This window comes from Myotis myotis, unplaced genomic scaffold (genome assembly GCF_014108235.1).
Source record: "Myotis myotis isolate mMyoMyo1 unplaced genomic scaffold, mMyoMyo1.p scaffold_m19_p_13, whole genome shotgun sequence".
In the NCBI taxonomy this organism is placed as follows: domain Eukaryota; kingdom Metazoa; phylum Chordata; class Mammalia; order Chiroptera; family Vespertilionidae; genus Myotis; species Myotis myotis.
In genome coordinates this window covers 53,572,618-53,599,855 of record NW_023416317.1, presented here as the reverse complement: position 1 = coordinate 53,599,855, position 27,238 = coordinate 53,572,618, and the positions used below count along the sequence as shown (strand labels likewise).

The following is a 27,238-nucleotide window of genomic DNA, read 5'->3' as shown; positions in this document are numbered from 1 at the left end:
CAACCTATGAACCAGGAGGTCATGGTTCGATTCCCAGTTGAGGCACAGGCCCTGGTTGCAGGCTCGATCCCCTGCAACCCCCAGAATCATTGATTGGTGTCCAGGAGGCAGCCAATCAATGATTCTCTCTCCTCATTGATTTCTCAATCTTCCTCTCTCTCCATTCCTCTCTGAAATCAGTAAAAATATATTTTTTAAAAAGTATTGATAAATGGACTCTCATTATGCTCCAGTGTGAGGGGCTGAGGGCAGTTCACAAGGAGGCCGCCCCTTGAGACGGGCATTAAAGGGAGAGTAAGATTTGAACCCTGTTTCTTCCCAGGAAGATGTGCTTGGCGATGAAGAGCACAAACTCTGGACTCGAGGAGGCAGCAGAGGCTGAGGACGTGAGCAATCGGTGTGTTCGGAAAGCCACCCGGAGACGAGGTCGGAAGGACCCGGGGGACGTGGCCTCGGGTTATCCTGTCCTGTCCGGAGGTGTGTCAAGGACAAACGTCTTTCATTGCCTCTCCCGCTGCCTTTCGACCACGCCTCCGTTCCTAAGTACAAGTTGGCTGATTTGTGAAGGACAGAAATGGCTGCTCTCTGCATCTCAGTCCCCAAGGCCTCGCCTTCCAAGTCACTTAATGAACAGCAAGTCTCACTCTAATGCCTCGCGCTTCTCAAGCTCTGCCTTTGCTCCATGGCTCCTGGCAACTGGAAGCAGGGACAGGAGGGGAAGGGGGAGGGGGAAAAAAGCCGGAAGGAGCTGTCGCCTTCAGATGCCCTAAGTAAAACCTGCCAATCAGGTGCATTTCATCCGCTGTAAATGGCCTGGTGTCAGCCATGGGCCAGAGTCCAGCCTCACCCCTCCTAAGGGACCGCTCATGCTCTCTGTCAAGACAACGGATAATTCTGGTTAGGGGGCAAGGGCTCACCCATTTGTTTAAAATAAAGTATTTAGCTAACGGTGAGTACAACAGCAAGAGTTCATAGACACGTGGAACAGGAGGGAGGGCCCAGAAATGAACTCAAGCATCAATGGTCGTCAGACAAGCTGTCCCTGACTTTCTCCAAAACTGCTTCTCATAACGCAAAGCCAGTCCTAACGTTGGTTCCCGGGAAATGCGATCAGCTCCATGGACGGCCAAGGTGGACATGGAGAGTGCGTGCAGGGCCGGCCTGTAGCATCGGAACAAGAGGTTCGCTTCCTTCGGTCCCAGATTACATTTTGGTTAAACTCTCTGAGGGTGTGTAACAGGTGCAGGCTGTGCCGGTTAAAGAAAGATTGTAGCCCGGCTGGCATGGCTCAATGGTTGAGGGTCGACCTATGAACCAGAAAGTCACGGTTCTATTCCCCGTCAGGGCACATGCCTGGGTTGTGGGCTCGATCCCCAGTGTGGGGTGTGCAGGAGGCAGCCAATCTAAGATTCTCTCTCATCGTGGATGTTTCTCTCTCTCTCTCCCCCTCTCTGAACTCATTAAAAAATATTTTAAGAAGAAAAGAAAGACCGTAAAATACCAGGAAGGAAGGAGGCCGCCAGGCTGTCTGCCTGAGGTCAGGCTCAGTCCTCGTCACAGGGCCACTGTGTGCGGGTCCCTGCACCTCCCCTAGTGGGTGAGGTGACAACTCGGCCTCATAGACCAACTCGCTGGCCAAGTCCTGAATAATCCTACACATGCAGCACTTAACTTTTAAAATAAAAGTAACGGATTACCAGCTTGAAATAAGTCTCTGAACCTAGTATTTTGATTAGCCGCGTTCTAAAAAAATGCCGTCTGGGTAGGTGGTTAGGAAAACCATGCCAGTTACTTCAACTGACTGGCAGGCCTGCGCCCAGCAGCCTTCCCTTCGACGGATACCCGTGTGCTGTTTGTTTTCAGAGGCCTTCTCTGTAATTTGTGTAGCTTTGCTAGAGGAAAAGTGTGTTTTGTTTCAGGCCAGCGTGATCTAAGGGGATTCATTACACGCACGTGGAACGTGTATTATTTTAGAAAACTCGGCCCCACTGACACCCCAAAATGTGTGCATTTAACTCCTGAGGAACTTACCATATTTGTTCTCTGTCACTGTCATTTCATTCTGCTGCCTTAGCATCCACAAATGACTGGGACCGGTTACCATGGCAGCAGCGAGGGCGGACCTATTGTCCCCTTGTCAGTCATCTCCCCAGTGAGGTCTGGTGGGGAGTGCTAACCATGGGGGAGTGGAGCCCCCACGTCTTCCCACAGCTCTGGACTCCGAGTCCTGGGATGGAAGGGCTCAGACGGAGGCCCGTTTCCATGGCAATGAGGGAGCAGCGCCCATTGTTGGGTTTGTCACTCATCTCAGCAATGTTTGCCTTGGGAGCCTGTGCTAGGCATGTCTGCCCACATTTTGTTGGGGATGGCGACGCTGCTATGGCAACCACGGTTTTTGTCTTAGGGGAGATCCTAGAATAAAGTAACCTCGCTGGTTCCAACAGAAATTTTAAGTAACTAGCAGCAGAGGCCAAAGAAAAGTTGTGGTAACAAACTCCCTTCTGCCACAATGATACCAAGTCTGACTTCCTCATTTTCCCATCCCTTGTGGCGACGCGGTGTTCGGAAGTGAGCAGGGAAAATATATGAAAGGTTAGAACATGGAAAAGAACATAAAATCATCATGTATGATTTCTTTTTAAAGTAAGAATAGAGAAGAGAACGGCTCAGAGACATATGTATAAGCGATGCTCACATATTCAAGGAACCCCTTTTATCAGTCTATGTTTTCGCTAATGTAATTGAAGTCCCCCCCCCCACAATTATACGGCTTATGAATATAGATGACATGTGATAATTCAGGTTCCCAGTCAAACCGTGACCCTCTCCCTAGCGCTGACCACGTAGGGCAACAGGGATGCAGAGAACTCAGAAAAGCTTCGAGCTAACAACATCTTAGGAGACTTCATTTACTCCTCACTCCCCCTCTTCATGGGCCCCAGGATTGATGGCAAGAAAGAAAGAGCCAATAAGAATTCTAGAAAAGGCCACGACCGAGACTGTCTTCTTTCTCCAATTATGGTGACATTTCTGGAATGTCAGACCACTGAGAAGTGGACAGCCATGGGCACACACTTATTTCCTAGAAAATTGTTAAAAGCACAGGAAATTTTAATTGAAACACTCAGAGATGAACACTCTTCGCATGCTGATTTTATGATTTCGTCTTAGTATTTCTCTTCTATGAGATTCCACACTGTGATAAGAATTAAGTGTATGACTTGCATTACTCCACATAAATTTCACTAAAAAAACTTTTGAGGATGTTATTATTTTTATTTGCAGAGGGACTGCAGCTCCTTGGCTGAGTTGCTTGAAATTAAACACTTCTACTACCAAATTCTAGGATAGACTATTTCCATTTTTTTAAATGCCACCCCCTGCCCCTCCAAATCAGAATCACATTGAATTTATCGCCTTACTCTTTCTTGTGTCCGTGGGACCCGTGGACTGACCGAGAAGTTGTCAATTGCTAGACATTATTTTTAAATGTCCATGTGGTAACTTCTCACTTTATTTGCCAACTCTGGCAACTATTTTATGTCTATGTGGTTGCAATGTAGTCTTTCAACCTTAGAATATCTTTAATGAGCGATTGAGTATTCTGGGTTGGACTCTATAACGGCTTATGAATATAGATGACATGCATTATTTTCTCAGACTGTTCTTTGGGGAAATGTAGAGAGGACACTTAACCTGTATTTAATCCTTTTACCTGGGGACGGAATGGAGGCAGCCAGGGTTGATGGGGCACAAACGGTGGAGGAGACATCTGGAGAAGCTGCTGCGGTCCTGCCCATGAGGCGGGGACAGATGGTGCGCCCGATGGAAACGGGGAGTCAGCTCTAACTCTGCAGGGACCTGAGCCAAGGTGGACGCGCTCCCTAAATCTTCTCCGATGTCCAACACTGAGGTGATAAGAAATCCGATGTCCAACGGATTGATAAGAAAACCTAGCGTTCCTTTTTCTTTTTCCTGTACGTTGGCCACTTTGCAGTAAGAAGTGGGCAGCCTGGGGCCGGCCACACCCGTGCACGGACACTGTCCGCAGGTGGGGTCACAGGTGACGGCAGAGACGCGGAGTTGACTCATAGACACTGTCTCTCACACAAAATAAAATCATTTGCTATCTGGCTCTTTGTTGGCCAAGCCTTTCTTGGAGGCAAGGAACACTGATCAAGAGAAAGACCACCAAACTGGCAGCGTGGCTCAGTGGTTGAGTGTCAACCTAAAAACCAGGAGGTCACGGTTCAATTCCTAGTCAGGGCACATGCCTGGGTTGTGGACTAGATCCCCAGTGTGGGGCGTGCAGGAGGCAGCTGATCAATGATTCTCTCTCATCATGGATGTTTCTCTCTCTTCTCTCTCTCTCTCTCTCTCTTTCTCTCCCCCCCCTTCCTCTCTGAAATCAATAAAAATATATATAAAAGGAGAAAAAGACCACAAAGCGTCCCCTAGATTTACCAGGAGGTAGGCTTTTGGAGCCTCTGTGAGAGCAGTTTTCTATGAAATGGTTGGTGCTAAAAACAAAGAAATTGATCAAAGGAAGAGTGGGGAGCCAGGCAGCCAGCTCTTCAGGCTGCATGGCCAGCTGACCACCAACTCCTCCACCACATCCTCCCCCAATAAAATGTATTATCTCCATTCACGGATGAGGAAACAGTGATTCAGATATTTTACGCAACGTGGCCAGAGTCGCATCGGTACGGGTCAGAACAAGAATCTAATTCTGTGTAATCAAAACTCATGTTCTTTCTGCTAAATCACATTTTCTCCTCGCATTGAAGCTTGAGAGTCCCGAGTTAAAGCCTCGTGGAATTGTTTGAGGTTCCAAAAATAGTGAACTTAGAAGGCAAAGCGTTCTTGCAGAAAAACAGCAACGTGAACCTTCATCTGTTCTCAGTGTCCGTGGGCACAGCGAAGGAGTGAGGTCGTTTAACACCAAGCTCAATTAGTCCAAAACCATGTCTCCAATGGAGAGGGCCCTTCTGACAGGAACTGCCTACGCAGAGTAAGTTTCCTTCCTTCACAGAGTTTCCTTACAATAGCATCCGTTCTAAAATCTCCCTCTCCCTCTCCCTTCCTCTCTGAAATCAATACAAATATTTTTTAAAAAATAAAATAAATTAATAACCATTACGGGAGCAATACATACTAATGCCAACAATAACAGCACAGTAAAGGCATTCCTGCTGAAAGGAAGAGAGAGGCCTGGTAAGACCAGAGCCGCACTTTCCTCCAAGCCCCACATGAGAACCCTGAGCAGAGGACATAAGGCATGCTCCCAATATAGAGCTCATTCCTGCCCAGATCAATAGATGCATGTTGCATGACATGTATTAGCTTCATTTCCCCTCATTCCTTTGTCAGTTTTTAGGCCAACAACTGTAAGTAAGATTGGCAGGTTGGAGGGAGAGAGTAGTTATAATATATGTCTCTATTCCTTAGAAATAGATCTACAGCAGGGGGACTCTATGGGGCGTCCACGTCACAGGAACACTTCGGGGGGCGGGGGGTGCACATCGGGGTTCCAGCCAGTGACGCATCACCCGTATTCAAAGGCCACTAATTACACCTGGATGAGTGCTATTTGCAATGCCATGAAATACAGTTCTTACACCATCACCGTCGGCAAGATCAGCCTCAAGGGAAGAATGACTCGGGGATGATGGAAAGGACATGAATAATGAGCCCTATCAGCATCATCCTGTATCACGTTTAACAAAAAGCAGCCTGCTCTCCAAGGTGGCCTCGCACACGTGTCTGACCACACAAACACTCAGATCAGCAGCCTGGAGACATCACAACAGCACAATGAAGGCCTCTACGGGACACACGGCCAATGTACCCAAAGAGAGAGAGGGAAACGCGATCGAGAAAGTCTTTGTCGGATGAGCTACAGCTGCGTGTAACTAATACCTAATCGCCCATCCAGAACGTATTATCCACCAGGCAGAACAAAGGTGGGCAATTTGCTCTGATCTGCTGAAATGATTCACCAAATTACCGCATAAAAATACACTTAGCTCATATTAAAGTTATGACACTCACCAATCAAACCATAGCCGACTCAGAATTAATGCTGATTCCCCCTAACGTTGTGTTTTTTTCTGTATGTGTGTGTGTGGGGGGGGTCATGGGGGGCGGGGAGAGGAGGGTTTAGGCCAGCGGTTCTCAACCTGTGGGTCGCGACCCCTTTGGTGGTCGAATGACCCTTTCACAGGGGTCGCCTAAGACCATCCTGCAATCCTGCATATCAGATATTTACATTACCATTCATAACAGTAGCAACATTACAGTTATGAAGTAGCAATGAAAATAATTTTATGGTTGGGTCACAACATGAGGAGCTGTATTTAAAGGGCCAGAAGGTTGAGAACCACTGGGTTAGGCACTCTACTCCAAGGGAACGAATCAAAGGCAGAATAAGAACCTCAACCGGAAACTGAAAATTCCCATGGGAATTCTTCTAGAACTGTAATTCCATAAAGCTTGGGACTCCAAAGCTAAAATAAGGGAAAACGTCAACATGAATTAAGTGATTGCACTGGTTACTTAGCTAATACACAACAAATTACATGCAGATATTAGTGTGTAATGTAATCTGAACGCAAACGTAATGGTGATGAGCTGTGTGCCTTCTTGGGTCTGAATAATTAGGTCTATAGACATGACCTGGGGGGAAATCTGGTAACTGATGTTGTCATGGGGGAGGGGGAGGGGGCCACTGGAAAGGTACTCTGGGGAACAGATCATGGCTCTCTTCTGCATTCCTGTCCTGTATTAGAGTCGGTTTCTATGCCCTTTGTCACATGACTCTCCAGCACCTCCCAGTGGCCCGAAAGTGTATTTCCTCGTTCAGTGATGTGGGGTTTTGCCACATGACTTCCTTTGCCCGCTGGGTAGGTTGTGGGCTAACCTGACAGTGTCCCAGCTACGAGCTGAAGACTTGAAAGGCCTTTCACGATTCTGCTCATCTTTCTGCTTTCACGCCATCTGCCATTAGAGCAGTGGTTCTCAACCTTCCTAATGCCGCGACCCTTTGATACAGTTCCTCATGTTGTGGTGACCCCCAATTTCATGGTTACAAATTGAACATAATTAAAGCATAGTGATGAATCACAAAAACAATATGTAATTATATATGTGTTTTCCGATGGTCTTAGGCGACCCCTGTGAAAGGGACGTTCGACCCCCAAAGGTGTGCGACCCACAAGTTGAGAACCACTGCATTAGAGAAACTTGCTCACGTGGCTACTGATGGTTGTTGTTGTTAATCTTCACCTGAGGATATTTTCCATTGATTTTTAGAGAGAGAGGAAAGGAGGGGAGAGACAGAGAGAGAAACATTGATGTGAGAGACACATCGATTGGTTGCTTCCACATGAGCTCCAATCAGGATCGGGGAATCAAGCCTACAACCTAGGTATGTGCCCTTGACCAGAATCGAACCCAGGACTCTTCAGTCTGTGGACTGACGCTCTAACCACTGAGCAACCTGCCAGGGCAGCCAAGGGGATTTTTGAGGTTGCTTGTTAGGCAGCAACATCTGTCACATTAGAAAAGGCTTTCCTACCCACGTACACGCCACGGGGGCGTGACGCTTGCCTCCCCGGCTTTCGATTGGAGACGCCCCCTCGCTCCATAAGGTTTAGGACGGGGAGCTGGGGGAACCGCATCTTGGCAGGTTTCTGGCTGCTGCGACTTGATTCAGTTGTGGACATGTGATCTTAGACGACCAATCAGAGTGCATTTCAGGATATTTGGAAGAACAACCTAGAAACAGTTTGAGTGTTTCCTCCAAGTCTTTCACCAGAGGAATGGGGGGTTTGGACTCCTACAGGCATCTTCCTGACACAAGGAGAAGCCACGGCAATGGAGGTGAAAGAGTTGAGAGATGGAAAGAAACTAATCCCGCTGGTGTGGCCAGTCTCTGAGCCCAACTCCACCTGCAGGTGATGGAGGTGTTCTTTCTATGTGTGGAAATGTCCTCTGACTCCTTAATCTAACTACAGTGGAGCTCTTGGCCCCTAACCGGAGAGATTCCAAACGGATACAGAGCTCTAATTTCAACTTAAAGGATGGGAATGGAGAAAATACCCTTTTGAACACCATTTCCCTTTATTTGAGCTGAAACACGCAGCCATTCTGTAATGTGTACAGAAAGGATTTGCTGCAGAAGGAGAACAATTATAAAAGTGTATGCAAAACACAAGCCTAAATCTCCTTCTATCCACATAATTTTCTAGTAAAAGTATCATCATAAAATAATTCTAGTGTCTCCCAATCCCAACATAAAATTAACATTTCCAAAGATACAATAGTATTATAAACTTTTTTCCTACAGGACAAAATAGTTCATCAATTTAGACTAAATTTATAATCTTCTAAAATTTACTTAAATTATGAGGCTATCTAAAACTACTAAATTTAAAAGGCACAAGTTTAATCCCAGCTTTACCTCTGATGTCAGAGAGAAGAGTAGGTCTGCCCTACCTGACTGGCTTGGCTCAGTGGATGAGCATTGACCTATGAACCATTAACCTGTGAGCATCGACCTATGTGGGCTCGATCCCTAGTGTGGGGCGTGCAGGAGGCAGCTGATCAATGATTCGCTCTCATCACTGATGTTTCTATGTCTCTTCTTCTCCCTTCCTCCCTGGAATAAACATACACACACACACACACACACACACACACACACACACACACACTAGAGGCCCGGTGCACGAAAATTCGTGCACTTGAGGGGTGGGGGGGCATCCCTCAGCCTGGCCGGAGATCAGGGCCTATCGGGGCTTTCCTTCCCCTGGCTGCAGGCAGCTGGCCCCACCCCCACCGCTGCCACTCCTTGCCATCTGTGCAGCACTGCCTCCCCCTTCCCTGCCACCGTGGCCTCCCTTTGCAGGCAACAGGCGACAGGCATGGGGTGTGATGGCTTGGCTGGCCTGGGCCTCCCTCTTTCTTTGCTGGGGGCAGGGCCAGCCTTGCGAGGGGCTGTCTGCCTACCTGATCACCCCTAACCACTTGCCTGCCTACCTGATCACCCCTAACCACTTGCCTGCCTACCTGATCACCCCTAACCACTGGTCTGCCTGCCTGATCACCCCTAACCACTCTGCCTGCCTACCTGATCACCCCTAGCGACTTGCTTGGGGGCGGAGCCAGCCCAGGAGGGGCCATCTGCCTACCTGATTGCCCCTAACCGCTGGCCTGCCTACCTGATCACCCCTAACCACTGGCTTGACTACCTGATCACCCCTAATCGCTGGTCTGCCTACCTGATCATCCCTAACCACTCTGCCTGCCTGCCTGATTGCCCCTCACTGAGGGGCCGTGGTGGTTCTGGTCTCTAGTCATTCCAGTCATTCTGCTTATGATGGCTGGCCTTTTATTATATAGAAGATATATATATATATATATCTTCTATATAATATACACACTAGAGGCCCAGTGCACGAAATTCGTGCACTGGGGGGAAAGGGTCCCTCAGCCTGGCCTGCACCCTCTCCAATCTGGGACTCCTTGGGGGATGTCAGACTGCTGGTTTAGGCCCAATCCTGCACCAGTAGTCGGACATCCCTCTCGAAATTCAGGATCACTGGCTCTTAACCACTCACCTGCCTGCCTGCCTGCCTGATTGCCCCTAACCACTCTGTTTGCCAGCCTGACCACCCCCAACTACCGCCCTGATCCCCCCCAACTGCCTCCCCTGTCAGCCTGTTTGCCCCCCAACTACCCCCTGCCACCAGCCTGATTGCTCCCAACTGCCCCCCCTCGCCAGCCTGATTGGGGTTGGGGGGCCGATTGGGGGAGGGGCTGGCCATGGGGAGGGGCTGTGGTTGGTGGGCTGGGCAGCCACCCCCCCCCCCAAATGGGTTGGGGGGTGGCGATCAGGGCCAGTGGACTGGGGGAGGAGCCATGGGTGGTTGGCCAGCCAGCCCTGCCCCTGATTGTGGTGGAGGGGGGGGGGGAAATCTGGGGTCAGGCTGAGCAAGGGGAGAGGCTACAGGAGATTGGCTGCCCAGCCCTGCCCCCTCTTGGGGTAGGGGGGGTGCAATCAGGGGCAGACAGCCACGGGGAGGGGCTGTGGGCCTATTGTGGTGGGGCAGGTTGACCAAGGGTGGGGCTGGCGGGGGGGGGGGTGGGAAGAGAGGGGGTATTTGGCCAGCCGGCCTGCTCTTTTTTTTTTTTTTTTTTTTGGCAACTTCACAACTTTTACTTGTGGTGCCTGTGCTATGTCTGAAAAATACCTTCTCCCCCTGCCCGGGACAACGATGGGAAGGGGGCAGCAAAAAATAGAAGACATCCCTTCCTATTGCACACGGGCCCTATATACAGGCTCACCTGGCCCAGGCCGGCAGGATGCTTGGCACATTCTAGGATCCCTGCTCAGGGGCTGGAGGGGTGACTGGTGGCAGCACACGTGAGAGGGGACCTCTGGGTGACCACTCTGGTCCTGGCTACTGGTCTTGGCACTTCCTGGTCCCCAGTTCCTTTCTGGTCCCTCCTGCAGCCCTGGTCCCCCTACCTGGATCAGCCTCCTGTCTCCATCCTGGACTCAGATGGCCCCCTTGGCTCCTGGGGGCTCTGTCCTCCCCTCCTAACCTGGAGATCTCAAGGAAGGTTATGGCTTCTCAGAGACTCCTCGACAGCCCTGTCACTCATGTTCACACAGGGAAGGGGTGCATGTGGCGAAAGCAGCTGTATAAATGCGAGTGCAGGGGCAAGTCCTCTGGGGTCACTTGGACAGTTTGCTGATGACACAGATCAGGGCCACATTCCATCCTTGAGGCACTGGTTGTCAGCTCGGAGACTGGACAGGCCCTTTAGCTCCTCTTCCAGTTCAGCGGCCTTGCACTCCAGGCCCTGCACTCAAATCTCGCCAACTCCAGGATGGCCGGCCACTCTGCAAAGCGCTCTTGCCTCTGCATGGTGCGCTCCAGCTCTACCTTGAGCTGTGCCAGCCACAGCATGGTCTGGATCAGGGCCTCACGAAGTCTCTCATTCTCAATGTGCAGCTTTGCATAAAGCTTCCTGACGCTCCCTCAGGCTCTTCCAGTTTGAGCCGGGGTTCTGGGTTTAGGTCCTGCTGCCTCTGGACGGGAAGTGCTGGATTCTGGGCTGATGTCCACTGGCTTCACCTTCTCCCCCTTCACAGGCCCTCTCCTCTCATCGCCAACTCTGCAGTGCTCCCTGGAGGCCTGTGGTCCCTGTCCCTGCCACTCAGGCACCTCTACTCTCTGGGCAGGGCCATCAGAATTCTCAACCACCCGGACTCAGGGCTGCCAGGAAGGGTCCAGGCTCTGTTCGCCCGGCTCTTGAGGTGGATGGGAGAGTCTGATCAGGGGAAGGCCTGCAGTGGGGAGGGGCTGCGAAGTTGGCTGCTGGCCCCACCACCTGATCAGGCCATGTGCTGGCTACAGTGGGTGTCATAGCGACTGGCCCAATCAGGGCCATGTTCTGCTCGCTCACCACTCCCCAGTCCCAACACCGCCTCCACTGCCAGGCTAACAGGCCTTTGGGATCACCAGCTCACAGCATCTGCTTTCCCACAGGCCTGAGAGCCTCAGGCCTGTGGGAAAGCAGGCACCGGTGACTTAAACTGCATGCATGTGCGCCCGGGTGGCGGCTGATGGAACGCACTGCCCGCTTGGGGCCGCTCACACCTGGGCGGGCAGGTCGAGGGCACTGCCACCAGCGCTACTGCCACTGCTGCTGCTGCTGCAGCTGGGGCTTGAGGCACTGACTGAGGCTGCCGGCGACCTACCCACCCCGGGTTGGGTGGCACATAGGATGCGCTGGCCAGCTGATCGCTGCTGCCGCCCCGTGTCCCTTCACACAGGGGATACCAGGGCGGGTACCCGATCACTGCGGTCCCACCAGCCAACCCCCAGGTACCCCGTGGGAGGGCCTGATGAGGGCGGGGCAGGTGCCCGATCACCGAGGTCCCACCAGCCAGCCCTGGGTCCCCCGTGGGAGGCCCGGATGAGGGCGGGACCTCTGCCGCCAGCCCCTGATAGAGGCGAGCTGGCATTGGCACTGTCCCGCCCTGCCTGCAGTATGCAAATTAGCCGCCATCTTGGCTAGTGGTTAATTTGCATATCACCCTGATTAGCCAATGAAAAGGGTAGCAGTCGTACGCCAATTACCATGTTTCTCTTTTATTAGATAGGATATTTATATATATATATATATTATAACATTACATGTATATATATTTTAAGAGCATGTCTGTAAGTCAAGTCAGGATAAATCTCTTTTCCCAGGTAGTGCAGGTAAAACATCTGTTTTGTGACAGAGTAAAGGGTATTTATTTCTATCGTTAACTAGGTTTCCTGGATTCCGTGATGAGTTCTCCTTGGTGATCCTTGGTATTGTACACAGGCTGCTGCCTAAAGTGGATAAGTGTTTGATAATTAGATGATCAGATGTTAATAAGTCACTTCTGGCTGCTTAGCTACTGCCTATATTTTAGAAAATAATATCCCATTTCTCTGGCTGCAGATATAATACATACCCACTTTATATAACTTAGAAATTACCAGCAGGTCCAAAGAGGAAAAAAGAGCCAGCTATGTTCCAAACAGAAGACGTTTATCACCCTAGCATGCTGCTGTACTTCTCTCGCCAGAAGTTACTTTCTACAACGATGCAGTTTATGTAATGTGTGCCTTGTTTTTCTGTTTCTTTTTTTACTTATTAGATTTGAATGTTCCCCTGTGACAATCATTTGCCAAAAGCGAAACTTAACGTCACTTTTATTGGGAACTGATGCTGGGGGTACAGACCCCCACAGGCACCTGCTGTGGCGGCAGCCAGAATGGGGGCGGGAGGATGGACTCTGCCTGGTCCTCCAAGGGAGTCACCAAACCTGTCCACTGCCCCTTTCACCAAAGAAACTAAAATGCACTGAGACCACAGCCTGGGGCCACCAAGAATGTGTCTTTCAGAACAGGACTCAGACAGTGTCCGTGCCAGGACCGGCCTGCCTGCTTGTGACAATGAGAACCGCGATGCCGTCCTAACCTGATACTGACCTGAACTGAATTTGCATTTTAACAAGGTCCCCGAGGGATCTGTGCCAGTGGATTAACATCCCTGTTCGACATGCTTCCTCTTCAGGACCCCGGGCGGCACCTGCTCTTGCTCGTTCCGGGGAATGTAAGGATGCCCAGGAGTGGACCTCACCCCGCCCTGTGCCATCGCAGCCCAGCGAGGAGCCAGCCCCGGCCGGCGAGGGACGCAGGGATGGATGCGGAATCTCAATGGGACCGGCTCCTGAGGACCAGGATGGACGCTCTGGAATGTGGCCTCGGGAAGAGGACACTGATGTCAGGTGACCTGGGGGAGGGGCCTGGAGAGTAAGGACCAGGGCAGGGAGCCCACTGTGAGAAGAGGACCGAGAGGTGGCAGCTGCCGGACCCACTGAGTCCTGTCTTCACTTCCTACAAACGCAACAGCGACCCTCAGAGGGCGCACAGGGGAGAGGGCACGCAGGGTTCCCATTAATCTCCTACCCCCGAGCTGTGCGGTCCACGCGGTAACACTAACCCCGTCAGTGTGTAACAGCCACACGTGGCCGGCCCCCCCATCAGATGCCAGACAGAGAATACTCGTTTGCCCTGAAAATCCCACCAGCAGTGCTGGGGGTCGGCTGACCCCACCGTGGCGGGCGCCCGAGAGCCGGTGAGAAACGCAAGTCAGGCCCTTCCCTGCATCGGGAGGATTCTCAGGTGACCTGAGGCAAGGAAAGTGAGAACCAGCATTCATGGTCGCCGACCACTTAACGGGGTCCTTCGGATAGCTGGCTACCTTCCGATAGCTGGCTACCTTCCGATAGCTGGCTACCTTCCGATAGCTGGCTACCTTCCGATAGCTGGCTACCTTCTGATACCTGGCTACTCTGATTGGTAGAAAGCAGCAATTCACGTCCAATCTCAGCGTAAAGACCCAGGATCCAGGTGAAGTGCCCTCAGGGCCTCGATTCCATGAGCTCAATTCCTGCTCAAGGGCCCACTCCTGGGTCGCAGGTTCAATCCATGCCCAGGTCTGGACGTGGGCAGGAGGCAACCAATTGATGTCTCCTCTCTCTCTCTCTCTCTCTCTCTCTCTCTCTCTCTCTCTCTCTCTCTCATTCTCCCCTTCCTCTCCCATTCCCTCCCTTCTTTCCACTTTCTCCAAAAATCAATGGAAAAAATATCCTCAGGTGAGATTAACAAAAAGAAAAGAAAAAACTTGCCTAGGCGGGGCCCTAGTACAATTGGTATTAGTCACATGATAGCTGCTATATTTTCCCACACCTTTTGCATTTGTTTGCTGACTACATTTGCATTTGTCAGCGAAGGCACATATTTAAGACTGAAATGATTTTCCCCTAAATAAAATATATGCATGAAAAATAACCTATCAAAGGAAACACCTTGGTTTGTCAGAAGTCTATGCTGCTGTCCTTGTGGAAAGACTGGAGTTTCCGAACAAAAGGGCCTGCAGGCGTGTAGATATGGAATTACCCCGTCGGAAACCGGAACCTGATTTATCTCCGGCCATCATTCACGCTGAAATTACCGGGTGGCGCCGTAGAACCAAATTGGATTCGAGCAATAATAGGAGGCCGCAGTGGCTCCTGATGAGTAGACACTATGCATAAATGAAATAAATTAATAATCTACTTAACGGTGACATTTTTAGAGCCTGTTTATGTCCTAATTTCAAAAAATGTCGGTGTTAATCACCCATTTCACAGTGAATCATGGAGGTCGACGTCCTTTTCTAGAAGCCCAAAGGGCTCGGGCTGGTTTGCAAAGGTGATTTGCTCCCCTCCCGGGAAGCCGGCTCTGGGGTTCCGTGGAGAACCTGCCGGGCTGTGAGCGCAGACGGAGCGCAGTGCCTGTGCACGGAATACTCAGGTGACAACACCGGTAAAGGTGGGTCACCAGGTAACACTCAGTAAAGGTGGAACGCAGAACGGTTCTGCGGGTGAGGCTTTGAGACTTTCTTCTGGGAAGAACGCAGTAAAAATCAATGAAGAGCCCGGCTGGCGTGGCTCAGTGGCTGAGCGTCGACCTATGATTCCCAGTCAGGGCTTTGATTCCCAGTCAGGGCACATGCCCGGACTTGATCCCCAGAAGGAGGCAGCCCATCAATGATTCTCTCTCATCATGGATGTTTCTATCTCTCTATCCCTCTCCCTTCCTCCTGAAATCAATCAAAAGGTATTTAAAAATAAAAACCAATGAAGAAAACAACTGAACAAGAGCATAAAGGAGAAGCTGACTGTGAACGTGGAGCTACCTCTGAGGTCGGTGACTCCTGGCCATGCCCCGCCCCATCCCACAGCTCCCGCCCCCCCCCCCCCCCACCACCACCACAACTTGGGAAATGGAAATAAGACATGCACGCAGGATCAAGTGCTGAGGGCCCACAAGGAGACCCAACAGAGCAGACAGGCCTGGCCTCCTGTAGAGCGATGACAGGTGTATGTTGGAAAAACACCTCCAATTCTCCCCCTGGTCAAGTGCGTAATGAAACAACCACACAGACACGCTCAATCCCTCAAATGCTGGGGATGAAAGATGTGGGCTGAGGTGGTTGCTTATCCTGTTTCTACCACCTGAAAAGTTCCCGGTTGGCCTTCACCATCCCCTTCCATTCGGGGCTCCCAAGGGCCCGGAGCACATACTGTATACAGCGTCTTGGTGGGATCGCTTGTTGTTGCCCACACAGCACAAGATGATTGCAGAATGACTGAGAAATGCAGAGAAGCCAAACATGGGTAGGAGATTATAGGTAATCCTGGGACAGAGGTAAAAGTCGAGGTAGATGCTGTATTTTGCCTTCCCCCTGTCCCTTCCTCCTGAGGAGCACCCCATTTTCTCTCCAGGACCCCCCCTCCCTTCAATTCCATGCAGTGAGGCCAGACCTACTCCATTCTGGACTCACACAAGGGTGCTGGTCTCAGGCCTAACTAATCAAATCCACAACGACACGTTCAGGGAATAGCTCACAAGGTGAATCAGGCAACGATGCTGGGTCACCTGAGGCCCATGGAGAAGGATGCACATGCTTCTGCCTGTCTTATTTTCATTTTTATTTTTTAATATATTTTTATTAATGTCAGAGAGGAAAGGAGAAAGAGAAACATCAATGATGAGAGAAAATCACTGATCAGTTGCCTCTTGCACACCCCCTGTTGGGGATCGAGCCCGCACCCTGGGCACATGCCCTGAGTGGGATCAAACTGTGACCTCCTGGTTCATAGGTTGATGCTCAACCACTGAGCCACACCGGCTGGGCCGTGTCGTGGTTTTCAGCTGGGATGCTAACTGGAAGGACTGGATGTGTGTTGGGCCCACTTGCCCACTGTGTGGTCCTACCCGAGACTAAGCTACCAGGAGGGCAGTGAGTGGAGGGGGCCTTGGACTCTGGACACACACCTTAGAACCCGCTGCACTGCACCTCGTGGATTCCTCAGCTTGTGTGAGCCACGGAGCCCTTTCCTCGTAAGCCTACTTAGGTTTCCTTCCATTCCTTACAACGGAGGAGATCTAATAATACGTAACTGTTCATACTCTGCTGATTATTCTTCCTGGCTGTCCTTGGGCAGATATACTCAGTTTAATAGATTAATAGAAAGAGAACAACAATGGAAAAAATCTCATTTTGTACATATTATCCTCCAGCGTGGCAGGCAAATATTATTCACTAGAGGCGTGGTGCATGAAATTTGTGCACAGGGAGGTGGGGGGGTCTCTCAGCCTGGCCTGCACCCTCTCCAATCCGGGATCCCTCTTGCAATCTGAAACCACTGGCTCCTAACCGCTCACCTGCCTGCCTGCCTGATGCCCCTAACTGCCCTCCCCTCCTGGCCTGATCCTCCTATCTATCTGCTCTCCCTTCTTCTCCGTACCCTTCAGACCCCTGGTACAGGCATGCTGAGAGCTTTCCGCTGTAGACCCGCCACCCCCACCCCCCATCCTGATTGGTCTTTATGTGATGGCATCCCAGACAATTTGCATATTCCTCTATTATTAGTATAGATCATATTTTACAATAAGCCAAGCAGGGGACAAGGGGCAGAGTAAGTAAGTCAGATTTGGGGCCAGAACCCATGTCCTGTTGACATGTGGTATTTATTTGTATTGCATGGTTTCATCCTTCAACTTTCTCTTCATCCTAACACTTTATTTCCTGAATAGCAATACAGATGATCTCCCACGTGAACGTAAAAGTGAAAGAATAAATGATGAGTTGACAAAGAGCTTCATCACCCTCAAAATTAGAAACCTAGGAAGTGATGCTATGGAGAGGGGGGCCAGGACCTGCAGGCATGTAAAGACAGCCAGTCCTCCTTCCACCTCATGTCACCTGTGCCAGGGCCTGTGTTGGGACACGGGGGAATGTGACTATGATAGAACCCTGCCTGGTTCTGGCCTCTTGTATCACAGGAAACGAGACTGACGCACCCAGCTGTGTTCACCAATGATGTGAGAACTCCAACCCTGACGTGGACTGTGAGGGGATGGATTTGGTGCTACAAGGGTGTGTAACAGGGCAATCTGATATAATGAGGAGAGTGAAGGATGTCCATGGGCAATGATGCTTAAATGAGACCTTTAGGATGAGCAGGCTTGAAAGAGCATCGGAAAGCATTCCTAACTGGGCAACAGCATGGGTGAAGATCTTGCCGGGGGTGGGAGGGGGGAACAGGGGGTGCAGGGTGGGGTCTATGAGGAGCAGGTGGGACCCTGATGATGCCCTGACTAAAGGTGTGGCTGGCTTTGGATCTTTCAAAGCTTAGATCTCTAAGATCAGGGGTACAATTTTATCTACGCATCCATATATTTATTGTTAATCCCCCTGAGAGGGTATTTTTTTTCTATTGCTTTTCAGAGAGAGTGGGAGGAAGAGAAGAAACAGAGACAGAGAGAGACATCGATATGAGAGAGACACATTGATTGGTTGCTTCCCACACGTGCCGTGACCAGGGCAAGAGATCGAACCTGCAACCCAGGTACATGCCCTTGACCAGGAATCAAGCCCGAGACCCTTAGGGGCTGGGGCTCGCGCTCTAACCACTGGGCCATGGCTAGGTGTAAATTTTTGAAAATGTACTTACTCCAATCTCTCTGAACACATAAGTAGACGAACATTTTTCCCCACACAAATTAGCTTCCTTTTAAAATTATCCCCCGAGAAAGAGGTTCCCTCAGAAGAATATCACAGAATTCGCGTTTTTCCTTTTGGATAGGTAAGCCCAGCGTTCTCTGGATTCCGTGTCATGTGAGCTATTTTCAGATAATACCTTTTCTGTGCTAATCTCCCCTAGAACCATACAATTTAGCTCTTAACGGCATCCTGAAATAGTTCTTTAATTTTAAGGAGGGAGAAACCAAGCTCCCCCTACTTGGAGTGACACAAGGTCACCCCGCTCAGATGACACAAATGACTAGCTATTTCTCAGAAAACAATTTTTTGCCAACCTAAATCCCAACCTCTATATCCGACCATTATCTTGTCAATCCTTTAATCCCGCCCATGGACTCTCTCGGTTTTCCATCTCTCTCTTAAGCTGCAGGGCCCAAACCGTGTCACAGAGAAGCTAATGACAGCGTAGGGAGGAAGCACAGCAGGTCACATTCCCCGCGGACTTTTCCACACCGTGTCCCTGAAATACCCATGGCCTGAGTGTCGCTGATGTCGGCTGTCATATCTGAATAAGACTACAATTTTAATACAGATATGTAAAAAGCTCTGGCATAATACAACCATGGTGGACCTTGTAAACTCATCTCAAAATGTGTACATTTTTCAAATAACCTATTTGTAATAAGAAATCAGTATTTTGTTGTTGTTAATTCTCACCCAAGGATATTTTTTTCTATTGATTTTCAGAGGCAGTGGAAGGAAAGGAGGAAGGGAGGGAGGGATGGAGGGATGGAGGGAGGGAGAGAGGGAGGGAGAGAAAAACATTGATGTGAGAGAGACACATCTATTTGTTGCCTCCCCATGTGCCTTGACTAAGGCTGGGGATCAAACCTGCAACCCAGGTACGTGCCCTTGACGGGGAATCAAACCCAGGAGTCTTTGGTGTGCGGGTCGAGGTTCTAACTGAACTACACCACCCAGGGCTAAACGTTATGCTCAGTGGATTTGCACCGTTTCATTATGTTGTTGTTGTGGTGGTGGAATTTCTTCCTTCTGGATCATCTCCTGCTATCCCTGGGATGCACCCTATAACCCAGCTGTTTTATAGGACTCCAGGGGGCTGTCCCTAACCCCGGTACTGAGAGGAAAGTGCACAGTAAGCGAAATACTTGAGCAAAAGGGTCAGCCCTTATTATTTATAAATCAGTGGGTTTTAGAATGTGCTTGGGCCTCCGATGAATTATATGGGCATTAAACGGAACCGCACGCTTTCCCCAGCAATCGCACCCTGGTATTCAGAAGTGGTTTTTTAATAAAAATCCAATCAACGTTTTTAAAACGCTGCTTTCAGCAGCAATTAAGCTTCGAAGAGGTTCAAGAAACAGTCGACTGTTTCCAAAAATTGAGTGTAAGAGTTGGGACGCTACCCTAATTCATAGCTAGAGAAAGGGTTTGGAGGAAGAAAGGGGGTCAAAGGGGTTGTTGTTCACACTCTGCCATCACAGAATTGACGAGGGACGAGCCGGATGTGGACGAAACAGCGATTTCCAATCTCACAGAGACGTTACCTCCCCATCCCCTGAGCCGGGCACCCAGCCCTCCCCCAATCCCCACAACAAATCTAAAAATACCGAGGTCTCTCCATGCGTATGACCTTCACACGTGCTCACATTATACGGTAACATATCCCATTGGAAAACTATCATCTCGACTTTCTCTTCCCCCAGGTTCCTTCATTCCACCTCACGTGTGAATTCTGTCCAACACTCAGGGAGGAAGTGATGCCAACTTTACACGACTCTTTCAAACTAAAACTGAGAAGGAACATGCCTCCGCCTGCCCCAACCTGATTTATGAGACCAGCACAACCCTAATACCCAAACCTGATAAGGAAAAGAAAATTACACCAATTGCCACTCATGATCATAAATTCAAAATGCTTCAAGCAATACTGGTGAATAACATCTAACAGTATATGAAACGATAATGCATCATAACCGTGTGGAGTGTACCCCTGGAATGCAAGGTTCATTTATCATTAGGAAATCAAGCAATGTATGTTACAGATAAAAGGAGGGGAAAACCTACCATCATTGATCACTGGAGTGATGAAAACTTAGGATGCTTCCTCCATGTGACAAAAAGTGCTGAAAATAACCCTTTTATTAGGTTTTGTCCCAAAATAACAAGACAAGGATATTTTCCCACTACTTATAGTCACCATTGTACTAGAAGTCCTAGCCACTAAAATAAAACAAGAAAAATAAATAAAAGCGTAGAGTAGAAATAAAAAAAATAAAATCTTTTTATTTCTATATGACATAATTACTTACATAGAAAACACAAAGAATTTCAAAAATATCTAGAATGTGTGACCTTTACAGGACAAATGCTAAACGTCAATAATCAACATTCAATCCTAGTTCTATATGTGACTGATGAACAGTGGGAAAATAAAATTTAACAGCAACATTTGCATGTCAGGATGTCAGAGAGCTGGGAATAAACGGGGTATGAGCTCTATACTGAAAACTGCCAGCACTGCTGGGAGAAAGCAAAGATGAGCTAAATAAATGGAGGAATGGACCATGATGTGGAGTAGAAGAGATCAAGTCTGCTCTCACCCAAACCAACAGATGCTTGAAGTCAAGCCCAATGAAAATCATCACAGGATTAAATAGAACTGACCAGCTGGTCTAACATTTACCGTGAAATACCAACAACTTGATATACCAAAGCAATCCTAAAAGACAAGAATAGAGTTGGGAGACCTTCGCTATCTAATTTCAAGACTGTTGAATCCATAGCAGCGATTTTCAACCTCTCTCACCTCACTGCACATGAACTAGTTACTAAGATTCTGCAGCACTCCAAAAATATATTTTTTGCTGGTGTGACAAAAAAAATAGGTATAATTTTGATTAACTGGCAATGGACAGCTACTGTTGTGTTGGCTATTGGCTGTTGTCTTTTTTTTTTTTTTTTTTTTTACAATCTAAGGGAAAAGAGGTCAGTGCAATAGCTGACTATTTCGTTCTAAAAGTTCTTGCGGCACACCGGTGGAAAATCGCTGATCTATAGCAGCGATGGTGTTCTGTTGGTGTAAGTATAGATACACAGACCAGCGGGACAGAAGGGAGAGTATGAAGATACCTAACTGGTTGTTGACAAAGTTCCAAATCTTTTTTTGTGAGGAAAGGAGACTTTTCAAGGAATGCTGTTGGAAAATTTGAATATCTGTAAAAATTTTTTTAAAAAAGGAACATGGACCACGACCTTACACCTTATAAAAATTAATTTATGAAGAATCATTGACTTAATTATAAATTCTGGACTCATCAAACCTCTTGGAAATGCCTTTATCACCACTAAGGACACATTAAACCGTAAACACATTAAAGTGTGTTTAAATGGGCGGATTAGACTTCATCAAAATACACAATGAAGAAGGTGAAAATGCAAACTACCTAATAGGAGAAAATACTTGCAATATATACACCTGCCACAGGACTTATGTCCACCATGGACACTTTTAAAACCAATATTTTTTTAAATGAAGGACACAAGTGCCTGCATAGACATTTCACAGCAGACAATATTCAACTGGTCAATAAGCAAATGAAAGATGTTCACCCCACCAGTCACCAGGCAAATGCAAATTAAAACCAGAATGGAATTGTTTCCTAGCCTCTGACATGACTAGATTTAAAGGGACTGACACTGATGAATGGGAGGAAGCGGGTGGAGGGACTGAAGCTCCCGGGCATTGCTGGTGGGAGCACAGAGCAGCGCAGCGTCTTAGGATACTCGGTGGCAGTTATTTTAACGTGAAACGTAGACTCCACACTTCGCTCCTGGCCCGGGAGACATGAAGACGTACCCCAATCAACTGGTGTGAGAATGCTCTTCGCGAAAAATCAGCCACACCCCCAAGGTGTGTCTTCAGGAGAAGGAGGGCCACGCCGTGCCGCATACTCGCACAATGGACTGCCGGTCCCCAACAGAGGACTCACGTACACAGCAACGTGGGCGAGTCCCCCATCACGCTGGTGAAAGAAGCCGACACAAACCATTCGTTCTCCATGAAGCCATCGCTAGGATAGCAAATACTCGGCACGTGTAACAGCCGGAGACAGGAACCGGAACAGGTGGCCGTCCTGAGGAGACAGACGGGAAAGGGCAGGAGAGTCACCGACAAGCTCCTGACCTTGGGGGCACCCGACTGTAAAAAAGCACCAGAAATGACCTCTGAGACTGTGCCTTCACCTGCAGGAGGCAGCCAATCAATGAACTGTGAGCAGGAGCCTCTGACAACTGGGGAAAGCCGCAGGAATTCGTCCTGACTTCCATCTCGATGGCGTGAGAACCACAGAAGCCAGGACCCTTCCTCATGATGCTGAATGCACAGAGCTGGCTCAGGGACCGGAGAGGTGATAGGGGACCAGGGAAAGATAGAGCAGCCGCAGGCCAGGCATAGGGCAGCAGATAAGCGACAGCTGTCCAAATGTCTGCCCCTCAGCTCCCCCCTTGTCCCATTGTGACTGAAAACACACCAGCGGGTGCATTACGGAGCCACCACGAGTCATATATGCACGAATCCTGCCTCCCGTCCGGACTGGCCGGGTATGACACAGTGAAGGACTAAGAGGACAGGCTCCCGACTGTCACATCTCACATCACTGCTGTCCTGCTGTGTGGCCTCAGACAACTTACTAGAGTTCTCTGGGCCTGAGCACCCTCATCGAGAAAATCAGATAATAACCATTCCTACTAAGGACACTTCTGGTAAGAGCAAGACGAAGAACAGGTTTAAAAAAATGGCACAGAACTGCGCTGTGCATGCCAACCAATCAGTAAAGGCCCTGGTCTTAGAGGGTGCGCCAAACCTCTCCACGCACAAGAGAACCCTATCCTTATCTTTAACTGGGTCAGTTAGTCATTTAAAGAACCTTGTAGTTGTGAACCTATAAAATTATATCATCATGTGCCTCTGTAAACTTAGTGTATGCATATACATGTAAATGTAAGTGCTTATAGAATTGCTCAAAACCTGCAGGGATCGGTAAAAGCCCAGTTTGAAAAAGGCATTTATCAAGTCAGCCGCAGGGCTGATAAATCCCACTGAATAGAAGAATCTGCCTAAAAATAGCCCATCACATGACTGTACTTTCCTGCAGGATGCACAGCAGAGTAGGACCTAGTAATTTACACATTTATGTCAAACACTGATGCGCAAGGAGATGTTTTCCTGGTCTCGGTGTACTGACAATCACCACGCATAACAGAAGCAGCTGGTCGTGGGCTGATATATGGCGTTTTAGATAAAAAGAGGGTAAAATGCTCAGCCGCGCTGCAGTTCCATTATTGAGTGCTTTCCTTGAAGGGTAGAAGTAGATTGAATCGCTTCTTCCTTATGTGCGGTCTACACATCTACAACGCAGCATCTGCTGGAGAAAGCTACCTGCAAATCCCCGACACCCCCGCTGAGCAAAAATGCCGGCTCAGGTGCACCGTGGTTTAACTGCGTACAAAATACGATGACCTCTGCAGAACACGCTGAGGCATCGGCGAGAAAGCCAAGTAAACGGGTAAGTGAGTGTAGCAAGGTCTCCGAAGGCAAGGTCAAATGCCAAAGTCAATCACGTTTCTGAGTGCCAGCAAAAACCAACTCCAACGTGAAATGTATTTTTAAACCACTGTTTATCAAGAACTCTGAAACTAAAATGCTTGGAAAGAAATGGGAAGTGACACGTGCTCAAGACTTGTGTCCTGGGAACGAGAAAAGATTGCTGGGCATAAGCAGAGAACAGCGAAGAAAATGGAAAGTTAGGCGACGGTTACGGGTCGGAAGAGTAACTACTGTTAAGGCGTCAGATCTCTCCAATATGACTTGTAGATTAAACATTCAATCAACCACGTGTCTGTAGGACGCCGTGTACAACGGGGCGAGCTGATCTAAACTTCATGCTAACTTGTCGAAGACCTGCTAAAACAAGGTGGGAAATGAGGAACAGACTTGGAGAACTTGGTCCTTCTGGTTCAGAGACTTACTAGAAAGGGAATCAGTAAGTGAGAGGGAGAATAGACACCATGTTCAATAGAACAGAAAGGGAAGTCCATGTGAGAAATGCTCACCTGTCCTACTTCAAATAAAGGACTCGGAGACACGAAGTATGGCGAAAACGAGACTTTTAATGTGGTCTTGCACAATCGGGTGTCTGGTTGAGCAGGCACGCTCAGAGCGGGATCACAGGCAATTTAACCCTAATGCACGAGAGTCCCGCCCCCAGTTCCTCATTGGCTGAGTAGTATGGGGTTAACAGGCCCTGCCCCCCTCCCCCCCCCCCCCACACACATCACCTAGGTCTTATTGTCTCCTATTGGGTTATTTTAAAAAATGGGCTGAGCCTTTTCTAGTTGCCTCCAACTCCCTTTGTCTAGTTGTGGAGGGCAGATCTTCCTGGAAAATGTGCTGCTGCTCTGTTCTTATACCCTCTCCCCTCTTCCCTGCATCGTTTTCACCCTGGGAAAATTCAGTAACCGGCTGGCAACATGCTGCTAGTTTTCTCCACTAAAAGATGACTATGCTGAAGATGGGTCACCGAGGCCTCGTTCCTACAGTCCAGAAATAGGTCCTCACCGACACAGTCCCCTGGTTTCTCCGAATGTGCAGCGGTAACCCACCTGCTCAACCAATGGTGCTGGAACTACTGAATATCCATAAACAGGGCATTTAACCTCGACCCTTACCTTCCAGGAGAGACAAACACAGATTTGAAATGGACCATAAACTAAAAAACTATAAGTAAAATGGAAGATCTCCAAAGACAACACAGTAGCACATGTATCCTTAGGGTTAAGCAACTAATTCTTAGACTGGACACGTTAAGTGCAAATACCAGGGACTGAGCCCACAACCCGGGCATGTGCCCTGACTGGGAATCGAACCGGTGACCTCCTGGTTCCTGAGATAACACTCAACCACTGAGCCACACCGGCTGGGCTACAGGGTCTTTCCCTCACGATGCAGTGTGTTATTGCAAAGGGAAGAGGCCTCATTACAGTAAAACACCAAATAGTTCTGCTTGAGTCTCTCTTGCCAATGAGATATCCACACAGTCTAAGGGGGAGGAGAGAGAATCGCGGCGTGTGTGTGTCTTAAATTATCCACTTGAAACAGCCAGTGAGCGGCGAAGGTTGGCGTGTGGTTTGCCCACAGGGTTGGGTCTTCAGGTACAGGTGTTATTAGGAACAGGAGGCACGTTGCGGGATCGCAGTTCTCCAAAGTGAAAGGAGAATGCAGGTATATATTTTTGAACTGCAAACCATCAGTGTGAATTGAATTGCATGTTTAAAAATAACGCTACCTCCTTCAGAACACTTAAGTGTCTGTGAGAATGGAGCTGACATTCGAAAGTTATTATTAGACATAGTTGATAACAATGTTTAAGATCCATGGTGCCAGTAAAGACAACTAAAACCTGACAAGCTGGTATTTCATTAGAGCTTGTCAAGAAACTGCAATCGACTAACCATAATTACATGCAGTCGAGTGGGAATGTCGTGCATAGAATGGATATCAGGTTCCAAAGTGTAAAACTTAAAAACTGTACAAAATATGAATTCCTGCAGGAAAATTTCTCTTACTGATACAACCAAAGTGATCTCTGGGGCTCGGTGGAGAAGCCCGAGGGGGTGAAGCCCTGTGGGGTGCCTTTAAGGGGGACCAGAAGTTCGGGAGGTTGATGGAGCTGAATGACTGTGAAAGGCTCATTGCCACTTTCTGATACTGGGACAGCTTTACTCCTTATGGGGTGTAGATGCGGAGAGGAAAGGATCAAATAGAACAAGTCAACATTAATGAATGGTGGTCACACGTGGCAGGCTATGAACACACCACAAAAGTCAGCATTACTGTAATTTATGCAAATCTATGCGGACAATGCAAATGACCAAGGGCTAGTTCAACCAGGGAGCCATGACGGGAACAAGAACCTCTGGTCCTGGAGTGGCCCTCAGATCATCTGGGACTCCAAGTGTGCCCCCTCCTCTGCTCCAGGCAGAACGGTGGCTTCTGTTCTGCCTCCAACAGGTCATCAGCTTCCTGAACTGACCGAACCCGATGACAAAAACCGAAGTCCTGCATCCTGAAGACACAGTCAACCCCACATTCGTTCCTCACACGTGAATTGGACCCCTCCACCTGCCTCTTGTGCACACACGGTGCTTGGCCCTAAATGTCTCACCTCCGTCTCCGACTCGAATTTGGCTGATTATTCTTTAAAACACTAAATAAAACCAGGTTGATGGCTAGAGCACTTCGACAAACTCACAAATTAATTCTTCAGGAAATGTCTTTCTGTAAAACATCATTAAATTGGTGCCTTTCACAGTGTCCAAATCTCCTCTGCAACACAATTAGCATAAACTATTCGAACAATAGCTCTGTTGGCGTGGTTTAAACGTGTTAAGTGGCATTTTCTGTTTCTAAATGCAACAACTTTTTATCTTAGGTCAACCACCTATAAAGTACTTATAAAATAAGTGAAATATGCAAAAGCCCATCTAGTGTCCTGTCCCTTTGTTAATTCTAAAGTGACATAAATCACAGTAGGCAGCAAAGTGTGAGACACACCACTGTGTGTACACTGTATCTAATCAGACTTGGAAGAAAAAAATAAATGTATGTAAAAGATAATTTATGGCACAGCAGCACATTCTTGTAATGTTCATGAATCACCTATTTTGATACCCTTAACTAAAATTAAATTTTAAAAAATTTGGTAAATTCTTTTTTGGTGGGGGGGGGGAGGTAACAGCCTGAGAAGGTGATGTAGACAGTTCAATTTTATGTTTAGCAATTTTAAAAGACCTGTATGGACACTAGGGAAAGACTGATACTGAAAATCACAGCAGCTAAACTTTTTCCTTCAAGATCTGTTAAATCAAAGAATATCGCTAGAGTGTCTCTGTACCCCTTTCTAGAAAAGTTATGACCAATCGGCAGTTATTCAAATGGGGTTCAAAGTAGTCTTTACCTGATTGGATAATATAAATCTTGAGACTGTAGTAGAAAAAGGACCAGGGGAGG

The 27,238-nt window shown here is 48.5% G+C and overlaps 1 pseudogene; it reads right to left on the bottom strand.

Moving 5' to 3' along the window:
• Positions 1 to 10,770: 10,770 nt before the first annotated feature.
• The window catches only part of LOC118668627, a 40,205-nt pseudogene continuing 23,737 nt past the window's right edge, over positions 10,771 to 27,238 (bottom strand).